We start from the raw sequence: 23,588 nt of genomic DNA, 5'->3' as shown, positions 1-23,588 counted from the left end.
GCAATTTTAATGGCCAGTAGTGTATAAGGTTTTTATTTTTTTCGTTGCACTTCTTGAATCTAAGCCCACATAGAATATCGCGGAAGTGCAGATTGTACAAAACGTTTGTTGATGGTTTTGGTTACAGCGACTTCCCGTCGTCGGTCCAGCTAAAGGTTTGTGCTGGAGGTATAGTATCTCCTACACGATGTGTGTGGCCAGAGAGGAGGGCCGGTGGAGGCCGACGAGAAGAATTCGTGACTCGAAGTAGTAACTGAGCCCATAGCGGAATGGTGCAAACGGCGCAGCAGGTTTGAGGGGGACAGTGGCGAAACAACAGGTGCCTCTAACGGCAGGGCGGGGCGCGGCAGCAGACTGACGTGATGGCCCCGGCAGAACGGCAGGCTAGACGTGGCGGGTGTTACTCAGCGGCCCGAGCTGGCGGCACGCCAGCGCGCCGCTCTGCGAGTGCTGTCGCGCGCTATTTGATCCCCGTCCCTCCTGCACTCGGCACAGGGGCGCGCGTCTCGGCACACGTCACATGGCTGCAGACTGATTAAAATTACTTGACAGTTGATATTTCAAGTGTTGCAGCTGGTGTCCTCCAATCAGAGGCCTCAAGTCACGGCCGAACTGCTCGCCGTTGCCAAATTGCCCCAACAATTGGTCAGTTCACTTCCAATTCTGTCCGCCCCCGGTAGCTGAGTGGTCAGCGCGACAGAATGTCAATCCTAAGAGCCCGGCTTCAATTCCCGGCTGGGTCGGAGATTTTCTCCGCTCAGTGACTGGATGTTGTGTTGTCCTAATCATCATCCCATCGACGCGCAAGTCGCCGAAGTGACGTCATATCGAAAGACTTGCACCCGGCGAACGGTATAACCGATGGGAGGCCCAAGTCACACGACATTTACACTACTGGCCATTGAAATTGCTACATCATGAAGATAACGTGCTACAGACGCGAAATTTAACCGACAGGAAGAAGATACTGTGATATGCAAATGATTAGCTTTTCGGAGCATTCACACAAGGTTGGCGCCGGTGGCAACACCTACAATGTGCTGACATGAGGAAAGTTTCCAATCGATTTCTCATACACAAACAGCAATTGACCGGCGTTGCATGGTGAAACGTTGTTGTGATGCCTCGTGTAAGGAGGAGAAATGCGTACCATCACGTTTCCGACTTTGATAAAGGTCCGATTGTAGCTTATCGCGATTGCGGTTTGTCGTATCGCCACATTGCTGCTCGCGTTGGTCGAGATCCAATGACTGTTAGTAGAATATGGAATCGGTGGGTTCAGGAGGGTAATACGGAACGTTGTGCTGGATCCCAACGGCCTCGTCTCACTAGCAGTCGAGATGACAGGCATCTTATCCGCATGACTGTAACGGATCGTGCAGCCACGTCTCGATCCCTGAGTCAACAGATTGGGTCGTTGGCAAGACAACAACCATCTGCACGAACAGTTCGGCGACGTTTGCAGCAGCATGGACTATCAGCTCGGAGACCATGGCTGCGGTTACCCTTGACGCTGCGTCACAGACAGGAGCGCCTGCGACGACGAACCTGGGTGCACGAATGGCAAAAGGTCTTTTTTTCGGATGAATCCAGGTTCTGTTTACAGCATCATGATGGTCGCATCCGTGTTTGGCGACATCGTGGTGAACGCACATTGGAAGCGTGTATTCGTCATCGCCATACTGGTGTATCACCCGGCGTGATGGTATGGGGTGCCATTGGTTACACGTCTCGGTCACCTCTTGTTCGCATTGACGGCACTTTGAACAGTGGACGTTACATTTCAGATGTGTTACGTCCCGTGGCTCTACCCTTCATTCGATCCCTGCGAAACCCTACATTTCAGCAGGATAATGCCCGACCGCATGTTGGAGGACCTGTACGGGCCTTTCTGGATACAGAAAATGTTCGACTGCTGCCCTGGCCAGCACATTCTCAAGATCTCTCACCAATTGAAAACGTCTGGTGAATGGTGGCCGAGCAACTGGCTCGTCACAATACGCCAGTCACTACTCTTGATGAACTGTGGTATCGTGTTGAAGCTGCATGGGCAGCAGTACCTGTACACACCATCCAAGCTCTGTTTGACTCAATGCACAGGCGTATCAAGGCCATTATTACGGCCAGAGGTGGTTGTTCTGGGTACTGATTTCTCAGGATGTATGCACCCAAATTGCGTGGAAATGTAATCACATGTCACTTCTAGTATAATATATTTGTCCAATGAGTACCCGTTTATCATCTGCATTTCTTCTTTTTGTAGCAATTTTAATGGCCAGTAGTGTACTATGCTACGCAATATACTGAGGTGACAAAAAGCCGTAAGATGCCCCCTAATATGGTTGTCGTACCTCATTTTACCCTGTGTAGTGCAGCAACTCGACATGGCGTGGACTCAACAAGTCGCTGGAAGTCCCCTGCAGGAATACTGAGTCATTGTGCCTCTATAGCCGTCCGTAATTGTGAATTTGTTGCCGGTGCGGGATTTCGTGCACCAACTGACCTCTCGGTTGTGTCTCATAAATATTCGATGGGATCCCTGTCGGGCGATCTGGGTGGCAAAATCATTCGCTCGAATCGTCCAGAATGTTCTTTAAACCAATCGCAAACAATTATGGCCCAGTGCCATGGCACATTTCCAAGATGCTACTCCAGGTGGGTGTAAAATGCATGTGCGCAACGGAAAATATTGAACCCTAAATTGATGATTTGGCCTTGTCTGACTACCCCCTGAAGCAGATCTTAGGATCCGTTAATGCTGTTTAACATATAAATTACAACCTAAACATAAAAGAATGATTAAGGCAACTAATACTACTAAATGATTAACGTTGTTTCTCATTATATATTTATTGTAGATTAAAAAACAACCCTTTATTACAATTGTCTATATTTGAAAGGTCTCTGTTGGATTCCTTTCATGTTTAATTTCTTAAATCTGTTGTCATTTAAGGCATAAATTCCTCTTCTAAATTTACTGTGGCGTTTCTGACTATCTGGGAGGAGACTGAGTAGTGGAACGTGTTACTTTTACACATAAACAAGAACGATCTGTCACACTACTACACTTTAAAACACAGTTCATATGTAATTCATGTCACACAGTCTCATACGGAACCTACATCCGCTTTCTTTTATATACTGTATATGATAAGATACTGTCATCCCCCTTCCCTTCTGTGTGAGAGGATGAATGAGCAAATGTGTTTCTAGTTGCATGCTTGAGGGTAGCAGACAAGCCTGTCTGCTAGAGAACAGTAGGACCAACGTCGGAACAGGTAGCTACGCTTTCTAAAAGCAGAGAGGTTTCCATTCTTAGCATGGTCCTGGCCGTCCCTTGTCATGTTGGTGTAGGAAGCTGCCCCTCTGGTCACTTCCGTTTGTATCTGGGAAGCACGCTCGGTAGGAGCGCAGGGCAGTCTGTCCGTGGCGAGCGTCTGAAGTGGTAAGATCTCTGGCTAAGCGCGTGTCTGCTAAGTCCGTAGGACAATAGCTTTCTTAAGTTCAGCCTAACTGAAAATTTAATCACCTTTATTTCAGGTTTAGCTCTAAAATATCTAATGTTATCTTAAATCGCAGCGCAGTGTAATTCTCGTGTGAAATTCAGAATACATTCCGGTAGTTGCTTTGTCACTACTTTGTGAGTAAAGTGGAACCACGTGTTGATCGGTAACTCTAACTAAGTTCATCAATCTTAAATGCGAATGTGTGTGAGATTATAACGTCTCGTCTTGACAATAATTTTCAATATAGCAACTTTTCTTTATGTTCAACGCACGTGGGGTGTACTTTGTGAAACCAGTACCACTCGCTTACACAATTGTTTGACCCATCAGGTTAATAGTAAGACGATAGTAACCAGTTCGAGGTTTTTCTTTTGTAAATTGCTTTTCGATCTAATTTATTTTAATTATCAAAATTATTGTGGAGTTACACTCTTTGTGTAAACCAAGTTGACCACGTGAAGCATGTGGTGTAATCATCAAAGTAGCCCTCAGCTATTCTTTTCGGGAAGATTTTACAAAGAGTTAATATGAATTTAGTATACCAGTGTGTGGTAATTACATGACAGACAGGATTGTGCTACGAACGTAACTTCTTTGGGTGAAAATTGAATCGGTTGGTAGTGGTTAATTTTCTGTTGCATATGTTTCAACGTTCTTTGTGTGTTGTTTTATGAATGCAGTGTTGTATGCAGTCTCCCAATCTTGGCTCCATATTTGATGTGTTCCGTAAGATTACAATCTCACATTTTCACAATCCTAAATAAGGCACCAGTTAAGTTAGGAATCAAGTTTAATATGCTGAAATTTCAATGATCAATGTTAAAATAAATTTCCAAATATAAACTGATTTATTTCTTTTTACTTAAATTCTCTTTTATATATATATCACCGGTTGTCGTATGACTATTAAAAGATTATAATTAATGTTAGTCTGGTTAGGAATTTGGTGAGCTAGACTGGATACCTGATGAAACAGTTGCTCAGTAACGCAAGGTTAACTTCCCCAGACAGCTCACAGCTTTTAACCCGCTTTTATTGTCTAGCAGCACCGATTTCATAGCAAATTAAAGTAACAACCTTACATATTTCCTGGCTAAAAAATTGCTGATCAATCGCCCAACTCTGCCCTGTTTTATGGCCACGTGATCTAACATAAATAACGCGAAATGACTGACATCATCTACGTACCAAACACTAGAAGACACTACTTTCAGAGATGATCTATGGTGGTGTCGAACCTCAGTGGAAATAAACTAGCGTGATCACAGCGGTTAAGGTTTATAGCCATAATAAGCCGAAGCAATTAGCAATATCACCGTATGTACTGCGTCCGGTTCGTCGGAGCGACGGTTCTCGTACACGTCTGCGACGATGGAAGAAGTCCAGCCACAAAGTAAAACTCTTTCAAAAACTAGGACGGCAGAAGGCGGTCCTCTAACTAATATGCTCTGATACTGTTTTCTCCTCATTGTGTTCCACAGTCGAGGAACGCGAACTCCCAGCCACAAGGACGGAGTTTAAATAACGTCTTCATGTAAGTATAAGCAGCAGAAGCGCTCTCAATCACTGAACGCCACGTATTCAACGACGGCAACGACGACTTCCTACCCGGAGGCGAAGTCCGTAACAGTACAGTGCCTAACTGTTCTAACTATAAAGTCTCCTGAGAGCAAAGACAGCAAGTCCGCCTGATCTTGAGCGACCGTCACACACGGGCGCTCAAAAACGCAAGCACAGCTGGGCTCCCCACCCTCGTAACTCAGAAAACGAATCATCTTCTCGAAACCACGGAATATTCTCCCTCTCTACAGATTTTTCCCAACGCCGATCAACCATATTTTAGTCTTTTGTCGTCCAGCGCGGAAAATTTGCGAGGAAATAACTATACTCATACAATGGTACGCTTCTGAGTAAAAACCGCGGATATAACCCAGCCTGCGTGATTTCCGAGGTGACACTTCCTCGTTTCTCTCAGCTGCGTCCAAGATTTTCATAGTTTCCGAAGTATAATCCTTCCGGCCTAGCTACAACACCGGCCAGCCGCCGCTGTATTGTGTTTCCGCGCCCAGGTGTGAAGACTATCTTGGCACTTCTTGTGTCAAGCAGGACCAGCACACCTGTGCGGGCTTTTTCTCAACCAGGGCTTGAGTTCCGCCTGCCGTTTCATCTCCAGTGGCCTTCCAACTTCTGCTAGTATAGGCAATCATTCATTACGCCGTTTTGATAATAAAGACACTCCGTCACCTTTCATGCAAAAGCGTTAACAGTTATTTACGAGGCATACGTGACAACGTCAATCTTCTTTAAATATCCATATGTACGATGTATAACCTATCAAATAATACCTAATTGTGGTTGTAGATCACGGCAAAGTATGTAGATGAGTGCGAAATTGTAGCCACCGTACACATTATCACCTATAAAAATTCCATCATTGTTTGGGATCTTGAAGTCCATGAATGGCTGGAGATGGTCTCCAAGCAGCTGAACATAACCGTTTGCAGTCATGATCGCTTCAGTTGGACCAGAGGACGCAGCCCATTCCGTGTAGACACAGCCCACACCATTGCTGAACCATCACCAGCTTGGACAATTCCTTGTTGACAACTTGGGTCCATCGCTTCGTAGGGTCTGCGCCACTAAGTTAGCTCTTACTTACTTAAACCGGCACTCTTCTGACCAGGCCTCGGATTTCCAGTCGTCTAGGCTCCAACCAATATAGTCACGATCCCAGGAGAGGTGGTGTACGCGATGTCGCGTTGTTGGCCAAGGCAAAGGCATCGGTCATCTACTGCCGTACTCCATTAACGGCAAATTTCCAAATGTTCAAATGTGTGTGAATTTCTAAGGGACCAAACTGTTGACATCATCATGCCAGAGGGAGCACTCGAACCTCCGACGGGAGTGGTCGCGTAGTCAGTGACATGGCGCCTCTAACCGCACGGCCACTCCGCACGGCCGCCATATTTCGCCTCACTGTCCTAACGGATACGTTGGTCGTACGTTCCGCATCGAGTTTCGCGGTTGTTTCACGCAGTGTTGCTTGTTTGTTACCACCGACAATTCCAAACAAACGCCACTGCTCTCGGTCGTTAAATGAAGGCCGTCGGCCATTGCTTTGTCCGTGGTGACAGGCAATGCCTGAAATGTGGTATTCTCGGTACACTCTTGAAAACGTGAATTTTGGGTTATTGAATTCCCGATCGATTTTCAAAATGGAATGTCCTCTGTGTCTAGCTCCAGCTACCATTCCACGTTCAAAATTCTGCTAATTTCCGTCGTGCGGCCATAATCACGTCGGTAACGTTCCCTCATGAATCTCATTAAATGACAGCTCCGCCAATGCGCTGCCCTTTTGTAACTTGTGTATGCAACACTACCGCCATCTGTATATGTGCATATCGCTATCCCATGACTTTTGTCACCTCAGTGTCACTATGTATGTATTTATATATGTTTGTTCCACGTCTTCTCTTAAACCATTGGACCGAGCGAGGTGGCGCAGTGGTTAGCACACTGGACTCTCATTCGGGAGGACGACGGTTCAATCCCGTCTCCGGCCATCCAGATTTAGGTTTTCCGTGATTTCCCTAAATCGTTTCAGGCAAATGCCGGGATGGTTCCTTTGAAAGGGCACGGCCGATTTCCTTCCCAATCCTTCCCTAACCCGAGCTTGCGCTCCGTCTCTAATGACCTCGTTGTCGACGGGACGTTAAACACTAACCACCACCACCACTAACTCTATTCACAACGCAGTTCGCAGACAGAATCCACATAAGCCGGTGAATGTACGTGGAACAATATATCACTGTACGTCACATAGTTCAGGAAATACGAGTATAATACAATAAATACTGAGGTGCTTGACAAACTGCCGCATCGTGCATGACTTTTTCATTTATTTGCTTCTTTACTACTAATTCTATTCATAACACATTCAGCAGACAGTAGGTACATGTGCCACTGGATGCACTTGCTGACGCTCTACAAACGGGCCTTGGTCCGAGGTGTAGGAGTTTTGACTTATTACAGTCTTTCCTCCTGTTCCTGATGATGCGGCCTCACTGTAAGGCGTGTCCTCTCGTTGTCCGGTGTTGGTCCTGGCTACTAGCATGCAGGCATGCTAGTGGTGGACTTTCGTGTTTTGGCTCTTCTTTGTCTCGCGCGAGACGTTCTGTAGTGCTGTCTGTAGGTCTGCGGACAGCTTCCTCGCGCCGTCGCGAACCTCCTTCCTCAGCCGCACGACTGCGCCCTCTAGGGTGTATTCCCAGTCGGACGGCGTGAAGACCGGGTTCGCGTCGATGGTGTTGAGGTCTTTCTTGGTAACGAACTCGAGCAGAATTGCGCGATGCCCGCCACGAAGCTCGCACGGCCTGTGTGGGAGCGACGGCTTCCGTTCCCCTTCCACCTGGGCGAAGAGGTACGGGTTCTTCTGGGCGTTGTACCGCCCATCCCGTAACATAGTGGCAATCTTCTTTAGCACGTCTGGCATGTTCGTGCTGGCCGGGAAGGGTATGATGTCCGTGTGTAGTTTGCCATCCTCTTCTTGCTTCCCCTTCTGTGTTGCCTTGCCGCCTGGAGTTGGGGAAGGCGAGGACGGTGCCACGTCCACGGGCGTCTCCCCGGTCTCCTGTATTGGTACAGGTTCCGGGGCGACGACCGTTTGCGTGGCCACGTCCTTCTGCGACGGTAGGTCCGTCAGCGTGACGGCGTCCACCCCCACCGGACGCACCGCAGGGGAAGCGGGTGCGGGGGCGGGCTCCTTCTTCTTGTTCAGAACCCGCATCTCCTCGCGCAGCTGCTGGAGCTGCCGATGAACTTCGACAAGTTCTTCTTTGAGCGCGGCCCGTTCTGCCGCAAAGGCGCTTTGTAGGCTGGCCATGGGGTCGTCAGTGGCGGCTTCGGCTTGGTGACGGCGCGGCTCGCACCCCTCGCCGGAGCGGGGGGGGCAGGGCGGCCGCCGTGGCGCTTGACACCGCCGCAGGGCGTGGTACGGCGGGCTGACGACGTGACTCCCTGAGGTAGCCGCAGCTATGCGAGTTGGCGGCGTGTGGGCCGCCGCAGTTCGCGCAGCTGCTGGCCACCCCAAGAGGCTTCGTGAAACTGCGGCTGTCGTGTGCCGCCGCGCACTTCAATTCTTGCAATCGCGCGCTGTGTGCCCCAGCTGCTGGCACTTGTAGCACTGCACAATCTTGCTGTTCTGCTGAGTACGCTTGCGCTTCGGCTGCCGTCGGCGGTCGCTGTTGTTCCCCATCGCATTGATGAGAATTTCCAGTACGGCTGCTATCTGCTTCCCTTCCCGTCCAGCCATGGCGTTGGGCTAGTGCCGTTGGCGTGCGCGAGCGACGGTAACGAAGGGAGCCGCAGCGAGCCGAGCAGCGGAGTGCGTGCGTGCGTACGTGGATGCACTTGCAAAATTTGATCACTGAACAGCACATAGTTCAGGAGATACGACGCCATAATCATTAAGCTGCGTGAAAATGAAACTGCAGGGCGAAATTCGCTAGCCATAGAGGTGAAATATGCGTACAAATACGCGTGAAATACGTTAAAAATGTGTGAAATATATCTGACAAGTGGTTATGCAGGCAAAGCCATGGGTAAAAGCTCATCCTAAATCTCTTTAACGATTTCATTCTAATTTCGTGCTCATATTACAATCTCGTAAGAAAAAACTGTAGTGATAAGAACCACCAGCCTTTCTTTTTGTGATAAGGTGAAGGGAGAAGGGAGGAAGAGGAGACAGACAGTGAAGGGAAAGGAGGAGACAGACACATGTACAGTAGGAGGAGGAGGAGATTGAGGTAGAGATAGGGGAGGCGAAAATGGACAGAGAGAGGATAGAGGAGGACAGAGGAAGAAAAGAGGAGGAAATAGACAGAGAAATGGGGAGGAAGTGACAAGCAGGGACATGGGGGAGGAGGAGATGAACAGATAGAAGGGTGGGAGGAAATGGACAGAGAAAGGGAAGGCAAGGAGATGGACAGAGAGAGGAGAGGTGGAGATGGACACAAAAAGGAGGGGGAAGGAGGTGAGCAAGAAGAGGGGTAGGAGGAGATGGACAGAGAGAGGACCGAGGAGAAGATGAACAGAGGGAGGGGGAAGGAGAAGATGGACAGAGAGAAGTGGAGGAGTTGATGGAGAGAGAGGTGCAGGAGGATATGGAAAGAGAGTGGGGGTTGGAGGAAGACGACAGAGAGGGTGGTGGAGACGGAAAGAAAGATAGAGAGAGAGGGGAGGAGGTGATGGCTAGAATGGCTAGACAGAGGGAGGGAGGGAGGGTGGGTGGTTAAAGAGAGAAGGAATGGGTAGAGAGAGGTGGAAGTGGAGATGGATAGATAGAGGGAAAAGGAGGAGATGTACAACGAGAGGGGCGAAGAGTAGATCGACAGAGATAAGGGGATAAGGAGATGAACAGGGAGGAGGGAGAAGGAGATGGAGTACTACAAAACTGGAATAAATAAATCCTGGGGCAGCGCCGGGTTTCTCAGTTAGTAAATAAATCAATCAAAACTCAAAAAATACACTGAGGTCACAAAAATCATGGGATAGCGATATGCACATATACAGATGTCGGTAGTGCAGTGTGGATGAGGTATAAAAGGGTAGTGCATTGGCTTAGCTGTTATTTTTGCTCAGGTGATTCACGTGAAGAGACGCAATTAACGGATTTTGAACGTGGAATGGTTGTTGGAACTAGACACATGGGACATTCTATTTCGGAAATCGTTAGGAAATTAAATACTCTGAGACCAACAGTGTCAAGAGAGTGCCGAGAATACCAAATTTCACGTATTACCTCTCACTGTGGACAACGCAGTGGCCGACGGCCTTCACTTAACGGCCGGGAGTAGTGGTGTTTCCGTAGAGTTGTTATTGCTAACAGACAAGCAGAACTGCCTGAAATAACGGTAGAAATCACATCTACATCTACATTTACATGGCTACTCTGCAAATCACATTTAAATGCCTGGCAGAGGGTTTATTGAACCACCTTCGCACTTCTCTATTATTCCAGTCTCTTACAGCGCGTGGAAAGAATGAAAACCTATATCTTTCCGTGCGATTTCTGATTTCCCCTATTTTATTATGGAGATCGTTTCTCCCTATGGACGTCGGTGTCAACATTTCGCATTTGAAGGAGAAAGTTGGTGATTGGAATTTTGTGAGAAGATTCCGTCGCAACGAAAAACGCCTTTGTTTTAATAATGTCCAGCCCAAATCCTGTATCCATTGCAGTTCATTTCAGTACTACAAAACTGGAATCAATGTGGGACTTACGCCGAACGTATCCGTGCGGCGAAATTTGGTGTTAATGGGTTATGACAGCAGAGGACCGATGCGATTGCCCTTGTTAGCAGCACATCGCCTGCACCGCCTCTCCAGGGCTTGTGACCACATCGGTCTGGGCCGTAGATAGACGACTGGAAAACCGTGGCCTTGGTCAGATGAGTCGCGATTTCAGTTGGTAAGTGCCGATGGTAGGGTTCAAGTGTGGCACAGGACCCTCGAAACCATGACCCAAGTTGTCAATAAGGTAATGTACAAGCTGGTGGTAGCTCCATAATCGTATGGGCTGCGTTTAGATTGAATAGACTGGATCCTCTGATCCAACTAAACCGATCGTTGACTGGAAATGGTTATGTTCGGCTACTTGGGGCCATTTGCAACCATGGACTTTATATTCTCATACAAAGATAGGTTTTTTATGGATGAGAATACGCCATGTCACCGACGCACACCTGTTTCCGTTTGGTTTGAAGAACGTTCTGATTTGTCCACCCACAGATCGCACGACATGAACGAACATTTATGAGACATAATCTAGAGGTCAGTTCGTGCACAAAATCTTGTACCGGCAACACCTTCGGAATTATGAACGGCTATAGAGGCAGAATGGCTCAGTATTCCCGCAGGGGACTTCCAACGACTTGTGGAGCCTATGCCACGTAGAATTGCTTGCCTACGCCAGGCAAGAGGATGTCCAACATGATTTAGGAGGTATCCCATGACTCTTGTCGCCTTAGTGTAAAGGGGAATGATAACACAATAGGAAGTAGTTTGATTCAGAAAATTAAAGAATGAGCAATACGGTTTATTTACTTATTTTAAGAAGTTCGTATATGAATTGATACTGATGAAGAGCTCCGACGGGTGATCCATCCGCCCTAATTTGGAAAGGGTGCTTTGTTCGTTTAGTTTGGCATCCTTTGTGAGAAGACTTTGTTTGTCTTACATGTGTTGATGAAGGAGGTGAGAGAGACAGACAGACCACGTCTAAACCAGTGTCGGAGCCTTCGTTGAACATCAGCTGACCAGTCTTGTGGGTCGGACGAGAACAGAAGCGCGGCGAAAGCGTGGCGGAGCGCGCGCCCGTGACCTTCGGTGTCGGATTGCGCATTGCGCCCGCGAAGAGGGCCCGCCAGCTTTACGTAATCGGCACGGCAGGCGTCTCTCCCGTTAGCAGTAGCGGCGCCACGTCACGTCCGGCGACAGGAAGCAAATCACGCAGCGCAACCCGCGGGCGACGCGCGAATTAATAACGCGCTGTCTGCGCCTGCGCCGCCCTAGCCGGCCATTAATCTGCCCAGAGCCGTCCGCGGCGCCGCCTGTCCACCGCTGAATTACGGGGTTCCCCTTTCATCTCGACTCGGCGGCTATTTGCATCATCGGCGTCGGCGTATAGGTATATTCCGTAGCGCTGGCAGCAACCGCTTGACGTCAGATTCGCTGTGCTAAAGCACTCTTGCAACTCTCACGGACTCGATTTACGCGACTTTGAGTCTCAAACCGTAAAATTGTGATGTAACTAGAAAATTTTAAAGTAAATTTTTAAGAAAACTTGGATATTAGCATATTAGTACAAAAATGCTTACGATTCGAAAACAAGGCCTGCTTATAACTGTGAAAACGTCAAAAGTACTACTCAGATTCTGTATTTATTTATTTTCGGCCAGAACAACCGTTAAGGCAATTCTACCAGACCAGAAAAACTTTGGGACCCCAAATGAGAAACTGATTGGGAACACCATGATGCAATGGAAAGTCATCAAAATAATGCCTCACATAACAGTTCAACACACCTGTGCATCAGACAAGATATATTCTCTTCTTAATAAAACGTTGTATTGTGGTACATAAAGATGTGTCTGGAATCGCACGTTTTCCTTAGTATTTGTCTGACGCATCAGTAACGTAGTTATCAAAATTTGGAACTGAATGCCTCTTTTCACCTTTCTATAAATTATCAGTCTTCCGACTTGTTTCAAGTTGCCGCCCATTTCCTAATCTTTTTATTTCGCATACCTTTCTTCGAAAGAGTTTCACTTCTTCTAATCTTTGCTCTTCAATTTTTTTCCATGGAGATACGTGGAGCACAAATCAAGATATTCAGGAAAGGTCGAGTTTAATCACGGTGCGGGTATCCATAATTAGGTATACAATGGTTGACGTAAGTCATCTCATAAACGCCTTAGCCGATTCCGTCCCTTATCTGTGGCAAACCCGCACTAGCGGTCAGACGAAAATGACCTCTGTGGCTACTACATATTTCACATTCCTTCTGTCTAATGTCTTCCCTTTCCTACTCCTAGAGTTCTAAATTCCCTCTTTCTGGCGAATGTCTTAGCAGGCGTACAACTAGCGTACAACTAGCCGGAAGCTAGACCCTAACCGCCCTCCATTAATTTTCTTATGGAAGCTGCCGTCCTTCCGTTAATGTGTCGTCTCTGTCTTTTTTATTCTATTTTTTTACTAGGCCCACACACAGCTTCGTTGGTCCATATACCATTCGTCTTTTATGTCTCCACTAAATTAATATCCTCCAGTAATAGCACAATAAAATCTCAGTCTTCTTTGGATTTTCCATTGCCCACGTTTCACTTAATATGTGCTCAGACGTAAATGTTAGAAAATTTCTTCCTCATTTCCGGGTCAATATTTGGTATGGGGAGAGGGTTTTGCTGACGAAATGTCTGCGGCTTTTTAAGTTCTCATTCAGTTTGTCAGATACCTACATAGTGCAGTAGATTCTCTGTGTCTGAAGAAAACGATATTGCATCTGAAGTTCCTTCATTCACTCCATTTGTCTTCTGGATTCCAGAAGCTGTAAGAAATGAGATATAAAATCAATATTAGGGAAGACGAATTGAAGAGTTAGATTTGTCGGAACGGTTCTGAGAAATGCAAAGCACCAGAGGAGGAAATAGCATACCAGACGTTGGTGCGAATAATATGGAGTGTTGTTCCAGTCGTTGAAGTTCTTATCAAGTAGGCGTGACAACAGACATCGAATGGATTAGAGACCATGTATCCGAAGGAGACTATATGACTATTATGGTGTCACTATCGTATGTTTTGTGTAAGGATCATGAGAATAAGTCTTTTTTCCCCTCACTCTGGATGTGTGTGAAACAGGAGACAATGGATAATATTGGTACAGTGGCTTGAGGAGTATACACTGATCACCCAGAGCATTATGACCATCTACATAATACCCAGTATGTCCATCTGTGGCACGGATAAGAGCGGCAACGAATCATGGAATGGAAGCAATAAGGTCTTGGTAGGAAAGTTGGAGGGAGTTGGCACCGCATCTGCACTCACAAGTCGCCTGATTCCCGTAAGTTCCGAGGAGGGGGATGAGCTCTGACTCTTACGTTCAGTCACATCCCAGATGTGTTGGATCAGATTTGGATCTGACGAGTTGGGGGACCAGCAAATCAACTGCAACTCGCCACTGCGTTCCTCGAACCATTGCGTCACACTTTTGGGCTTGTGACATGGCACATTGTCATATTGAAAAATGCCATTGCCGTCGGGAATCATTAATGGGCGTGCATGATCCGTAACCAGTGTACGATACTCCTTGGCCATCATGGTGGCTTGCGCGAGCACTACTGGAACCATGGATGCTCACGTGAATGTTATGCAAAGCATAACTGAGATACCACCAGCTTGCCTCTGCCCCGCAGTACAGGTGCCGAAGAGCTGTTCTCCTGGAAGACGGTGGATTCGCCCCCCCCCCCCCAATCGACATGACGAAGACGGCATCGGGATTCCTAAGACCATGCAACGCTCTGCCACTGCGCCAACGTCCTGTGTCTATGGTCATGTGCCCACTTCAGTCGTAGTTGCTGATGTTGTCGTGTCAACACTGTCACAGGCGTGGGGTTATCGGCTTTGGAGGCCCATCGTTAGGAGTGTTTGGTGTACTGTCTTCAGGCGCACTTGCATTCTGCCCAGCATTATAGTCTGATGTTGGATCCACCACATTAGCTGCCTGCCCAGCCTACAACGTCCGATGTCTGTAACTAGGGGTGGCTGCCCAACCCCATGACATCTGGGTGTGGTATAATCTTGGTTTCGCCATGTATTGAAGACAATCATCACAGCAGTTCTCAAACACCCAACAAGTCCTGTAGTTTCTGAAACGCTCGTGCTGAACCTCCACGTCATCACAATGTGCCCTCGGTCAAACTGACAGACAGCACGCTCACTGATATACATGCTCCATGCGTGTGTGCGACTAGCAGTCATCCCTCATCATGTGATACTGCTATCCCCTGGACGGTTTTACATTGATAGTAGATCGGTGGTCATAATGTTCTGACCGATCAGTGTATATACTGCCAGAAAAAATTGAACACCCAGAAGGGCAAAGCTATTTTATTGATAAGGGAGGAGACAGGTAATTCGTCACGGTAGGAGTATATGATAACATTTTCATACCATATGAAACGCACGCTACAGTAAATGGTGTCCAAACTGTCGCATCAATACACACTGCACCCCTTCCCCCCCTCCACCTCCAACCACCCCCACCCCTCCCCCCTCCCGTGGGGTCAACGCATAAATGTACTCTCGCATGCAAACTATCATAAAGGCTCCGCATGGCATCCTGCGATAGATTGTCTGAAGCATTTTTGCATTTTTGTTGCAATTCGGCAACAGTTTTACAGACCTACTTTATGAGGTCCCACACATGTTTAACTAGCGAGACATCTGATGGTCTCGCTGGCCAGGGCAGTAATTATCCACCAGAAAGAGCACGTTGTATCGCAACAGGACGTGCATTGTCCTGCCGAATAAGCATGTTGCAGCAGTTGCACATGGATAACAGTCTGTAGAATGTAGTGGACACTGGTTACTTTACCCTGCGGATACACCAAACGTGATCGCGAGTTGTAACTGACGATCCCCCACAGCCTGAAGCCTAGGGTGGGACGAGTGTGTTCTCGACAAATGAGCTTTGGAGTAGGCAGCTCACTAGGTCCCCTTCATATAAGTGAACGTCCATCACTCTTATACAGGCAGAACCTACTCTCACCACAGAAGACAATAGAGTGTGATTCCACTCTCCAGTCTACTCTTTCACGACGTCAGAGTGGCTACACTTGTCAGTGTCGAAGTGTGATTGGTAGCCTGGTCAGAGGCACGTGCGATCTTAATGCTGCTGCAAGCAGAGATTCCCAATGGTCTCTGATAACACAGCAGGTGCAACATGTGCCCGGATGACATCCCTGGATGTCCACCACTACTCGCGCAGTGCGTCAATCTTGACAAGTGTCTCTACTACGCAGACGTCCAGAACCTGGTGTCCAGGTGTGCGAATGTTCTGCAGACCAAGCAGATAGCAGCGACATTCGATCGATGCATTGTGCTCAGCGTGTGCAGCAATCCGCTGACAAGTCCATCCAGCTTCCCGCAACCGACAATGTGACCCCATCCAAACGGCTGAAGAAGTTCAACGGTAGCACCTATTCAGCCGTGGGACATGGTTGTAGCCTAGAATGAATATCGCAGACTCAGAACATTTACTGCCCGCAGAGTCCAAACAGAGGGTGCACAGACAGGCCTACTGAACGCCATCTGATCGCCGATGACCGTGACAAATGAATAACTCACACTACATCCCCTGAGTATGCAGATTTTATACACGGGTATCACTGAACACAGCCCTTGAAGGTGTTGATTTTTTTCTGGCAGTGTATGAAGATGCAAAATAAGTTACTGAAAAAACATGACCTGATCGTCAGCGGACAGTAGGTCATCGAAATGTCTTACTACAGTCGAAGATTTAAGTGCTGCCTGATCCTTTCTTGGCATCACAGAGACAATTCCTTGTCTGCAATGTCTGACAACACACAGCCACATTGGAAATATTATGCATATCATCATGGGATGCCTGAGAGTTACACCTTGTACTACAATTATGTATATCGTCCGTCCAAAAAATTCCCAAACATATTTTGATTTCGTCACGTATGCGACGTCAGCGCAGTAAGTACGCTGACAGGTTGAACAAACGACTGTAAGCAACAGATATGCGTTCATCAGGGGTCACGAGACTTTGATTTATCAGTAGGAAACTACCACAAAACGATGAAGTGTAGTAAATCTACTTGATAGGTCAATACTTTGATGACACAACCGATGTTCAATCCAGTCTGATGTGTGCGGCCGGCCGCGGTGGTCTAGCGGTTCTAGGCGCTCAGTCCGGAACCACGCGACCGCTACGGTCGCGGGTTCGAATCCTGCCTCGGGCATGGACGTGTGTGATGTCCTTAGGTTAGTTAGGTTTAAGTAGTTCTAAGTTCTAGGGGACTGATGACCACGGATGTTAAGTCCCATAGTGCTCAGAGCCATTTGAACCATTTTTTTTAATGTGCGTGATGAACAACATCCCAAAGAAAAACTTTTCTGACAGGTTTACGTGATTTTATGAACAGTAACCACGTGGACGGAGATTATTTAGAATACCTGAAGAATTAAAATTACCATCTTAACTTTTCTCTACTTTTATTTATCCAATCTTCAAACTTTTCGGACAGCTAGGGTAATTATTTTATTTATTAATGCGGTGAATTGTTAATCTGTATGTATGTGTTATGTAATCTTAATGTAGAGATCCTTAGATTCAGTTCTGAAATAAGAAAATCAGTCAAACGGAGTGGGCTAGTCCCTTCTCCAGGAGATATCGAAATGTTTTTAATTCCACGTACAATAATACATCCTGCGGGGAAGGTTATCCCGATTGGGTTACTAGTGCCGAGTCCACGCTACATCATGGAGAGGAGCATATCACAGTCCACCTACATCTCATTGTATGTTGTATGTATGTTGTATGTTAACCGGGGACCTAGAAACGACGGAGAGGCTCCGCCCCCGCCGCAGCCGCAGTGGTCGACAACCCCACGACGGCTACCGCAGTCCACTTCACCCCTCCCGCCTCACACCGAACCCAGAGTTATTGTGCGGTTCGGCCCCCGGTGGAAGCCCCCAGGGAACGTCTCACACCAGACGAGTGTAACGCCTATGTTTGCGTGGTAGAGTAATGGTGGTGTACGCGTACGTGGAGAACTTGTTTGCGCAGCAACCGCCGACATAGTGTAGCTGAGGCGGAATAAGGGGATCCAGCCCGCATTCGCCGAGGCGGATGGAAAACCGCCTAAAAACCATCCACAGACTGGCCAGCTCACCGGACCTCGACACAAGTCTGCCGGGCGGATGCTTGCCGGGGGCTTTTTTTCAGGCGCTCCCTCCCGCTCCGGTCGGGTAATCGGGCGAGCTACATCTCCTGGTAGTTCATGTCCTGACATATATATACGTACGTACACAAAACACACACACACACACACACACACACACATACACACACACACACTCTGACGTAGCACTTGAAGAGGCCAAATTTTTGTGGAAGAAAGAAGTTCAGTATAATTCTGTATGAATTTTGTTCGCTTGACATCCCAGAGTGAGTATTTTAATTTGTGTCTTAAATTGCATCTGACATGATAAATAACACAGGGTGACACTGATTCTGCGGCACGGAATTCATTAAACAATTTCAGGCAATTTTGGACTGCTCGATACAAAAATAATAATATTTTTGTTGAACTGACTCTACTTTTTGATGTAACAGTAATCCATTTACACTGGAAATTAAATTATAAAAAACGAAAACGTTTATTTTAAAGTTATCAGATGATTTCACACAAACGAAGTGCTGTAAATAATACAAAGAATAATAAAATTAATCATAACAACACAAACATATCAACAAGAATTAAGAAAAACGTTTTGTATGAGATTTTCTTCAGTGTTTTTGGTGCGGACAGTCTCTCCGCAAGTTCCAGCAGTAGCCTGTCAACATATGGCGGTCCCAATGGCCTTGATACCTTACCTCCACAATTTTGATGTCCTGGTGGAACCGTTCCCCTTATCTTCGCTGTAAATACCGGTATTGGCAAATATTCACTTTGCAAGATTGGTGGCTCAACAGATTGTACATTTGCGTAAACTTAAGAGCTCTTTTTGTATCGATTCGTACCTGTTACATTCACAGCACAAAAGTAGCAATCATCGAGGTGTTTTCTTGGTTGTCTCCATGTTATCGGTATTCCAAACAGTTAAGCCCTTTTCGTCCCCCATGACTCCAATATTGAAGTGACGTTGTGTGGGGCCCAACATTTATCTTGTTGTCCAAGTTGCTTTTCAAAATATATCTGATAGCTTTGTTTTACAAAATCATTTATATTGCGTTGTTGCTTTTGTTGACAATATTTACCATATATATATATATATATATAGCGGAAATGGTCAGGGATACCAGACTTCCGTGAAGAATTCACACTTTCTGTAACAAAAACGCCCAAACAGGACAGTTGCATGAAGTAATTGACATAGTATCACGTCTCTAAAAAAAAATTTACGAGTGAGAAACGCAAGAAGCTTATCTGCACAAAATAACGACTGAATGGCAAACAACAAAAGCTCACCTGTGGAATGGCTGACAGTCACGGCGCTCTCTGTGAGAAGCAGAGATAGTTAACGTAATTTGACAAATCCTCATGAGGGGCCATCTGTCGGATTCCTGTCATAGTTACCAATGCAAAGACACTAGCCATTTTGAGTCACAGGCCATATTGAATAAAATTACCTTATTTCGAAAAGACACGTTGATGGGAGTAGATTAGTAAACAGCCTGTATTTTTTATAGAACGGTTTATCATGAGAACCAGTGCCTATTCAAGCAAAATAATTTATAGGCTAAGTACCTCGTCGTTATATGTATCTAAACAGACTCCGTAAACTTATACCGCAGAAAAAAAAATTTGTTCCGGTGCGTAACAACACAGAAATAGTGTCTAGAGAAATGTAAAGTGTCTTTTTTGTTTTCAAATCCAAAACAGGTAGGTCTAGAGTTTCTAAAAGTACATGCTCTTGTCTCTTTGCCTTTCGAGTATAATGACTTTTCTGGAGACTAGAAATCTACTCTGCAGGAATGGGTTTCGAAAAAGACGGTCGTGTGAAACCCAGCTCGCGCTATTCGTCCACGAGACTCAAAGGGCCATAGACACGGGTTCACAGGTAGATGCCGTGTTCTTGACTTCCGCAAGGCGTTCGACACAGTTCCCCACAGTCGTTTAATGAACAAAGTAAGAGCATATGGACTATCAGACCAATTGTGTGAGTGGATTGAGGAGTTCCTAGATAACAGAACGCAGCATGTCATTCTCAATGGAGAGAAGTCTTCCGAAGTAAGAGTGATTTCAGGTGTGCCGCAGGGGAGTGTCATAGGACGTTGCTATTCACAATATACATAAATGACCTGGTGGATGACATCGGAAGTTCACTGAGGCTTTCTGCAGGTGATGCTGTGGTGTATCGAGAGGTTGTAACAATGGAAAATTGCATTGAAATGCAGGAGTACGCATTAGGAGTGATTTAAAATGGAATGATCATATAAAGTTGATCGTCGGTAAAGCAGATGCCAGACTGAGATTCATTGCAAGAATCCTAAGGAAATGCAATCCGAAAACAAAGGAAGTAGGTTACAGTACGCTTGTTCGCTCACTGCTTGAATACTGCTCAGCAGTGTGGGATCCGTACCAGATAGGGTTGATAGAAAGAGAATATCCAACGGAGAGCAGTGCGCTTCGTTACAGGATCATTTAGTAATCGCGAAAGCATTACGGAGATGATAGATAAACTCCAGTTTAATACTCTGCAGGAGAGACGCTCAGTAGCTCGGTACGGGCTTTTGTTGAAGTTTCGAGAACATACCTTCACCGAAGAATCAAGCAGTATATTGCTCCCTCCTACGTATATCTCGCGAAGAGACCATGAGGATAAAATCAGAGAGATTAGAGCCCACACAGAAGCATGCCGACAATCCTTCTTTCCACGAACAATACGAGACTGGAATAGAAGGGAGAACCGATAGAGGTACTCAGGGTACCCTCCGCCACACACCGTCAGGTGGCTTGCGGAGTATGGATGTAGATGTAGATGAAGATGTAGAACTAATAATTTGGGCACATGGCATTGGTATTTGGCCCGGCCACTCCTGACTTAGATTTTACATGGTCTGCATAAATCGGTTAAGTCAAATACCAGGATGGTTCCTTTAAAAAAGACATGGCCGATTTTATTCCCCATACACGTACAATCCGAGGTTGTCGTGTATCAGACGTGAAACCCTAATCTCCATTATTTGAGTATTAAATTGTATATGTGCCTTATTCTTGAAACGTTCAAATGGCTCTGAGCACTATGGGACTTAACTGCTGTGGTCATCAGTCCCCTAGAACTTAGAACTACTTAAACCTAACTAACCTAAGGGCATCACACACAGACATGCCCGAGGCAGGATTCGAACCTGCGACCGTAGCGGTCACGCGGTTCCAGACTGTAGCGCCTAGAACAGCACGGTCTTGAAACGTTAAAAATAACCTTAGGGCAACATGTGGCACCGCTGCCCAACATAACACAAGTACCGTTACCGTATTTAGAATCAGCCCTCAGTCCATACATATGCAAAACAGTTTGCACTGTCCTTGAGCTTCCCGTTTCTAATTTCACTTTTTATGCAAATAGTATTTGTACCATCGTAGAGTGACTCAGTAAATGTGTCAACAAGAACATTAAGAGACTTTTGAAACTGACGAGACCCTGAGGTTATTTGTACGGCATAGCTTGTAGTTACACGTTTACTTTTCCTCGGGACATTTGAATTATTGCGTCACACTTTAATGTGTTTCTTGCCTGTGACAGACTAATTGACAGCAAACATTCGTTAACCTCGTATACACTGTGTTCCAAAATGTCACCTGCAGCGTATGGGTGGGGACAGATGATGTGTTCCTGGTTGGTGATATTCTGAAGTTTCACAATCTTTATCTTAAACTTGTTCACGAACTTTTCTATTTTCGTTTGAGTTCTTTGAGTTCTTTAATGAGATCTTTGTCTTTTCGAGTAGCAGTCTTTTTCATTTTAACGTTCAACATATGTACATGGATCGTTACATTTGTATGTTGTGTAACAACTCAATTCGTGCAAATTACATATATACAGCAAATAACAATTTTTCGTTGTCATATGCGTACAGTTTACGTAGAAAAAAAGTGGTTCAAATGGCTCTGAGCACTATGGGACTTAACATCTGTGGTCATCAGTCCCCTAGAACTTAAACTACTTAAACCTAACTAACCTAAGGACATCACACACATCCATGCCCGAGGCAGGATTCGAACCTGCGACCGTAGCAGTCGCGCGGTTCCGGACTGAGCGCCTAGAACCGCTAGTTTACGTAGAAAGGCGTCTTCAGCACACTGAAGAAAACTAGTTGAGCCTATTTGGAGATCTAACACGATCTCGTTTTTACAACTCTGCTGCAAAAAGTGATATTCATGCAGTTAATACTGAAGACAAGTACAGGCAGACATCACATTCATATGTAAGTGACCATCTAAATTCAGACAAACTTTTGTGTATTTTTTAAATAAACGGCGCACTATCTCCCGACGTTTTATGTTCACTTTTTTTTACGGAGTCCTAGATATACCTTGCTAACAATTACAGGCTGCTCCTGAATGGTGTCGAAACACAACTAATAAAACTTTCTGATGGATTGTGTTATTGAACTGCGACTCGAATTTTGACCCTTTTTTCGCGGACAATGCTTTCCACCTTCTGAGCCTCACGACTCGCCTAAAAGCATCAATTTGCCAGTATCTTCCTCCGAATTTGCATTTGCACGTAGGCTCTCCTGTGTAATTTGACTAACCAACTCGTCTAGGGTAAGGAATGTGACGAACAATGCCTTAGAGTTGTTTTCAGAGTATATCTTCCATACTTGAGCAAGAGTGTATTTTGTTACGAAACTTGCTACTAGATATCTTGTAGAATTCTCGGGTGTCCGTCCGAGTCACGTCGTAATTACTCCACAATGTTTCGGCAAACAGACTCGTTGCCATCTTCAGGTGGTCATCAGGGACAACCTGCAGATGGCAACGAGTCTGTCTGCTGAAATATCGTGGATTACGACGTGACCTGGCCGGTCACCCGAGAATGCTACACGTTAGAAACACGCCAGGAAAACATCATATGCTATATCTTCGTGATATATATATTCAGAGAGAAAGTACACTGCTGCGGAATGAAAGATTCCCTCAATAAAGCTATGATTTTGTAATTACTGGCTACAAGACTGAATATGCTGGAACTAGACATAAAAAATGCAGCCGCTCGGTCTAGGGCGTCTTGTCACGGTCTGCGCGGCTCCCTCCGTCGGAGGTTCGAGTCCCCCTCGAGCGTGGGTGTGTGGGTGTGTGTTGTCCTTAGCGTAAGTTAGTTTAAGTTAGATTAAATAGCGGGTAAGCTTAGGGACCGATGACCACAGCAGTTTGGTCCAATAAGATCTTACCACAATTTTTTTCCAAAAAAAAATTCAGTAGTTGAAACTGTCGTCACTCAACACTCACATCAGCGGGCCTGACAAAAAAAATTTATCATTCTAATATACATCACGCAAATACCGCAATCCAAATAGTCTTGGACATTTTCTGTTAACTTCAGTTGAGTGATTTAGCGAGCCGCTCGAGCTGCGATAGGGGTAATAGGCAAATCAGGAACGTATGCATGCAGTCCTGTAAAAAGGGGCTGTTGTCATCTTGGAAGACAGGAATGCCCGATGCACGTGCATCATGAAGATGTAGAAGGACGGGGGATACTTGGTCAAAGAGACGTCATTGTAGATGTTGACGGCAGCCTGAATGAATCGACCCAGGTCGTGATACG

The 23,588-nt window shown here is 46.2% G+C and overlaps 1 protein-coding gene across 1 annotated transcript in view; it reads left to right on the top strand.

The window, feature by feature from the left end:
- The window catches only part of LOC124617385, a 1,108,641-nt gene that overhangs the window by 265,932 nt on the left and 819,121 nt on the right, over positions 1-23,588 (top strand). The gene's annotated exons all lie outside the window — the stretch shown is intronic.

Source organism: Schistocerca americana, chromosome 1, assembly GCF_021461395.2.
Source record: "Schistocerca americana isolate TAMUIC-IGC-003095 chromosome 1, iqSchAmer2.1, whole genome shotgun sequence".
Classification (NCBI taxonomy): domain Eukaryota; kingdom Metazoa; phylum Arthropoda; class Insecta; order Orthoptera; family Acrididae; genus Schistocerca; species Schistocerca americana.
This window is presented reverse-complemented; position numbering and strand designations above follow the sequence as displayed.